The following is a 5,983-nucleotide window of genomic DNA, read 5'->3' on the forward strand; positions in this document are numbered from 1 at the left end:
GTAGTAGGTAATATACGATTATTTATTGAATGGATAGATCTGTGCTTGGAGCCGGAAGATTTGGATTAAATGTTTCTGAATCTATCATCCATTGGCCATATGAATTTGAGCAGTGAGATGAAATTTTCTTAGCCCCAGTTCCTTTATTTGTATAATGGGGATATTAATGTTGCCTCTGAAATACTGAATATAAAAGTTCTTCATGAAGTATAAAATTGTAATGAGACATGCTTAATGTGATTATCAGAAAATGTCTTACATGACCCAAATTTCTTTCTCTTTGAACTTCCATGGTGTTAAAAATTGACTCCTTTTGGGTAAGACGTTTTGTTGCATTTGGCTCTAGCTAAATTATATTTCCTGGAAATGATAACATTTTCACACTTCTGTAGCCATTGACATGTCAGCAGGAATTCACATAGAATTCACTGTCACTGAAAGCATGGGATTTAGGAGAAGAGTTTTGGTGTTTTGATGGCGAAGGCAGCAAATGCAGATCAGAAGCAAGCAGAGAGGAAGTTCTGGAAGGTCAGTGGTAAGTGTCACTGGGGAAAAAAATTAAGGAATCTTTTATTAGTCATGTTAGGCTAATAAGAAAGAAACCAAACTCAAAATTTCAGTACCATAGCCCAGGAAAGGTCAGTTTCTTATCTATTTAAAGTCTGCCGTGAGCCCATGTTACTCTCCAAGGGATGGGGGCGGGGAAGTTGTGTTACATGTGTCTGTGCGTGGGACTTGGTAGGAAGGCTTAAGTCAACAACTTTAATGAATTTGATAAAATTTTATAAGACAATTGCCATCCTATGTCTCAGCAGAAGATTTCACAGAGTTTATGTAGGACTACAGTTGAATATACTATTGGATTCTGCAGCCCCTTCGACAGAGTTTAGGTATAATTCTTGCATTCTCCAGTTGAAAGTTGTGTCATCTGGCTTGATGAATATTGTGTTTATGGGGGCTTGGGACCCGTTATTTGAATTAGCACTTTAACAAAATGCTACCTTTTTATTGAGTGCTTTCTTTGTCCTGGGTACAATACTAAGGTCTTGAGACATCTTAACTCATTTAATCCTCAAAGCAGCTCCCTGAGGTAGGTATTACTGTTGTCCACACTTTCTAGTGAGGGAACTGGTGTGACGTGATTTGATTCTAGTCACACAACGAAGTGGCAGAACTTAGACCGAATTCAGGTCTGCTTGGCTCCAGAGGCCATAATCTTAACTATACTGCAAAGCTGCTCACCCCTCCCTCTCTGCAGATGGTACATCCTGGATGTACAACTGCCATAGGTTTATCACAAAACCAAAACTGATGATGATGATGATGATAAATGCAGTAATAGGGTGGGGGTTATATTTGATTTGACAACATTTGGACTCTAGTTTAGACTGCCAGAGACGTCCTGTTGTACGTGTTTAGCATCCCCAACATTATAATTACTGCTTTAGGTTAAGACTTTGTGTGTGGTAGACCCCAGTTAAAAAGCACACATCTTTCCAGAAGCAATAATAAACACCAATTGTTATGACTACGCCAGCAAGAAACAGCCAATTTCTATCATCAGGGAATAATCAAGTAGAGAAGACAAAGTTTAAAATAGTCAGTTGACTAGAAGGCAATTTAATGTAGTATATACTCAAATGAGAAATTACATATAATTGAATATAGAAGGTATATTTCACACAAGCATAATGGGGAGGCCAGTGAGGGAAGCGTTTCACAGATGGCAATAATTACCAGGAGAGGCTTCTTGGAGTCGGTGGCACTTGAGTCTTGAAGTCCTGGTTCACTTGAAAACCATGTGTTTGTCTGATAATCCTGATTTCCTAAAGCACTCTATAGTGATTTTCTATTCTTTCTTTCTTTTTTTAATATTTACAAGTATATTCTTTTTAACAAAATTTGTATTTTGGGGGGGGGATTTTTCCTTTCTTTTCTTTTACTTATTTATTTTTAATGGAGGTGCTGGGGTTTGAATCTAGGACCTCGTGCATGCTAGACACGCACTCTACCCCTGAACTATACCCTCCCACTATAGTGATTTTCTACTGTTTTCTTCTGCCCATAACAGTCTCTCTTTCTCCATCTTCTCTTCTTTCCCTAGACTAATTTTAAAGATGTGACTTGAGTGACAGCTACTGTCTTTTAAAAAATCTCCTCGATGGTGTTCAATGGCTCAAAGATAAGCACTGGATCTAATCCGGGCCAGTCCCAGTCCCCAAATTTACAGCCGCAGTTGATGAATTCAGTGACAGGAAGCTGCCCTAAAAGTAGTCAGTTAGATCCGTTTGTAGGATTTTTTTTTTTTTTTTTTTTTTTTTTTTTTTTGCCTTTGGGACCAGGGAAAGTAAGTCTCGGTCCCTCTCTGGGTTTGTGCATTGTCTCAAATCATTGGAGCTCTGGGTAGCCATGTTCCTGGCTGATCTGTTTCAGGAAAAAATAAAGTGGACCCACAGAATGAAACCGAAATGAGAGGCACAGAAGAGTCTTGGAGGCATTTAAGTTTCTGGTTCCAGAGCTCTGTGAGATCCACCTTTATGCACTGATTCGGTTGTTCAATCTTTATATGAATAATTTCTAATAATCTCCGCTTCCTTTTGCCCTTAGCTAGTTTGAGTGGAATGTTTGTCACATGCCACTGGAAGAGTTCTGATGAGTGTTTCATCGTGACTTCGTGTTGAAGTAAGTACAATGGGGATTATCTTTATTTTACAGAGAAAGAAATGAGGCTCAGAAAATATAATGTAATTCAGACACTGGAAAAAAAAAAAAGGAAAGTTGATCCAAAACAAGTACCCACTCTTCCCACACTGGAGACAACACTGGTTGGTGCAGGGAGAGCCTAGCAGGAGAGGTCTGCTAGTTTAGGAGACCAGTAGATAAACTAGGAATAAAACAGTTTCACATTGCTCTGGGTATTTTGAATGCTCTGATGCCAAATTTTGGTATCATTTTAGCTTGGGTTTTCTGTTTTTTGCTTTTTGGGTTTTTTTTTTTTTTTTTTTTTGTCAGCAAAACCTTGTCTTTTGAGGAAAAAAGGAGGAAGCCCATTTCCACCACAGCACCCACTTCCCATTTTTTTTTTAACGTTAGGTCCATGGGGTTACCCAGGTCTGAAGTCAGTCATAGCTATCTGTCTGTACCATGGTGACGGAACACTTTTGAAAAGGATAACTTCTGACAAGGCCTAATTTCAAAATAGAAATTAAATGATTGATTGTCTCATTCTTACCGGAGCAGGCTTGAATTTGTGTTGACCTGGGGATACGTAAAGATTCAGAAAGAAACATCCCTTGAGTTTCAGGACAAGTTCTGGTTATGCTGTCTTTAAAAAAAAGAAAAGAAAAAAGAATTTAGGACTTTTAAAAATTTATCTCCTCTTTTACTTAAAATAAGATTTAAGGTGGTTTAAAAGGATATAAAAATATAGGAAGACAGTAAGTTAAAAGTAGAAGAGAAAAAAGTGACAGTTCGCCTTAAGAGTGAGACTCATAGACAATGGATATGACACAGCCCCATACGTATTTGACAGCCGGTCCCCAATTAGGGCTTTAAGCTTCTTGTCAGTGCAAGCAGGGAAAGCAGTCAGTTACGTAGTTTGCAATGTCCATAAGATAAAGCAAACCAAATCCTTGGGAGAAGCATCTGATCCAAGACCAAAAATAATGTGTCCCTGGGTCCTTACAAAGAGAGTACTATGTTATTGAATATAAAAGTCCCCAAGAACTCCTTCCAGGAGACCCAAGGGTTCTCATAATGGGCAGTGTTCTTCCTCAAGTTTTAATCATCTTTATGATTTCTGTGATAGCTACTTAATACATTTAAAGAACTATTAACCTAATACATTTTTTAACCTAGGTTTCACTTGGATTCCATTTTAAATTTAATTTCATCTTAGCAGGGTGGTTGGGATAGTTCTATTTTGCTAGTACCCTTTAAGTTTATAAGTATTAACATAAAAATTCCATTATCACCTAAAACTTTCTGGTGTACCTCCCTAGTGCTGCACCTCGGGAAACCCTGGCTTAAGGGAAAAGAAAAATGCAGCATTTGAATAAACATGACCTCATTACATCTTAGTATCTTTCTTGTGACGTAGGACCATCAGAGCTGAGGAAACTGAGGTTAAAGAGTTTGCACAGGGTCCCACAATAACCGAGCCAGGATGAACCCCAAGCCCTCCGCTGAAAGTCAAGTTCTAGCTTCTATGCAAGGAGGACCTTTTCCGCGAACCAAAGTTCAGGCCCTCTTTGACCATTTGCCCCTTTGCTTCCTCCCAGAATGCCTGACCCCTTGCTTGGTCCATTGTAATGCCAGCCTGTGGTTACTGGAACCCAGTCTGCCAGACCAAAGGAGGAAGTCTCCTAGGCAGATGTGGAACCCAAAAGAGGAACTTCACCAAGTGCTGTGGACGGCTCTTCCATTTCATGCCCCGTGGATTTTGGGGGAAGTATTTTTGTGGCTCACCAGTCCCTCATTGGGCAAGGGCCACTTGTCTTGGATTGGCCTTCTCCACTGGTGGAAAGTACGGCTGGGAGATGTGGAGTGGTTGCTGTTTGACTTTGAATCTTGCTAGGACAGTCACCATGAACCTTTTTGGTAAGATCAAGAGGTGAAGTTTGTTGTTGAGGATTGCAGGATTCCTTCTAACCTTTGGGGACATTTTGAATCATAACTGTCAGTGGCTTTCTAATGGCAACTTGAGCAAGCTCAGGGGAGAAGCCACCACCCTCTCTCACACAAGTATGACTTAGGGTAAATCACCTTGAACTCTGGACCAAGGGATATGTGATTGCTTTTCTTTCTGAGCCTTGATTTACAGTGTAAATATTTCTTCTTCTTCTTCTTTTTTTAAATGAATAGAATATTCATTTAAATATTTTCTGCTTCGTCCTTCTCTTAAACTGATTTTTAAAAGCCTCTTATAATTAAAAAAATTATTATTCAAAAATTTTTTTATTTATTTTGAGATAATTATAGATTCATGTGTATTTGAAAAATCCTGTGTAACTTTTATCCAGTTTCCTCTCGTGGTAACATTCTTAAAGAAATTTAAAATTTGCTGAGGTATGATAAATTGAGATATGATAAAATTCACTCTTTCTTATTTTTATATTTTTTAATTGAAGTACAGTCAGTTACAATGTGTCAATCTCTGGTATACAGCACAATGTCCCAGTCATGCATATACATGCATATATTAGTTTACATATTTTATTTTCCATTAGAGGTTATTATAAGATATTGAGCATAGTTCCCTGTGCTATACAGAAGAAACTTTTTAAAAAATCTATTTATATATATATAGTGGCTAACATTTGTAAATCTCAAACTCCCAAATTTATCCCTTCCCACCTTCTTTCCCCGGGTAACCATAAGATTGTTTGCTGTTTACTATGTCTGCGAGTCTGTTTCTGTTTTGTAGATGAATCCACTGTGTCCAAATTCACTCTTCTAAAGTGTACAATTTGGTGAACTTTGACAAACTATCACAATCAAAATATAGAACTTTTCCATCATCCCCCCAAATTTCCTTCATGCCTCTTTGCAGTTAACCCCGTCCCCATTCCCAGCCCCTAGGAACCACTCATCTGTTTTCTGTCTCTACACTTTTGCATTTTCTAGACTGTCTTTTAAATGCAATCATACAGAAGGTATTCTTTTGTATCTTTTTATTCACTTAGCGTAATGCTTTGGAGAGTCCTCCCTGTTTCTGAATGTATCACTGGTTTGTTACTTCATTGCTGGGTAGAGTTCCATTATATGCCACAAGGTGTTTATCCCCTCATCAAGGGATAGACATTTGTGCTGTTTTCAGCTTTGTGCTGTTAGGAAAAAAGATACAATAAACATTCTTGTATACATTTTCGCGAGGACATATGTTTTCATTCCTCTTAGGTAAATATCCTTGGAATAGGTTTGCTGGGTTCTGTGATTAATGTCATGGTAATATTGACCTCAAAAAACAAGTTGGGAACTGTTT

At 38.2% G+C, this 5,983-nt stretch overlaps 1 long non-coding RNA gene across 1 annotated transcript; it reads left to right on the plus strand.

Moving 5' to 3' along the window:
* The first annotated feature begins 399 nt into the window (after positions 1-399).
* On the plus strand, positions 400-4,690 carry LOC116659835. The gene is made up of 3 exons (XR_004315197.1): positions 400-535; positions 2,608-2,682; positions 4,281-4,690. It is a non-coding gene; the product is annotated as an uncharacterized LOC116659835 (long non-coding RNA).
* Positions 4,691-5,983: the final 1,293 nt, after the last annotated feature.

The sequence above is a fragment of the Camelus ferus genome, chromosome 3 (assembly GCF_009834535.1).
Source record: "Camelus ferus isolate YT-003-E chromosome 3, BCGSAC_Cfer_1.0, whole genome shotgun sequence".
Lineage (NCBI taxonomy): Eukaryota > Metazoa > Chordata > Mammalia > Artiodactyla > Camelidae > Camelus > Camelus ferus.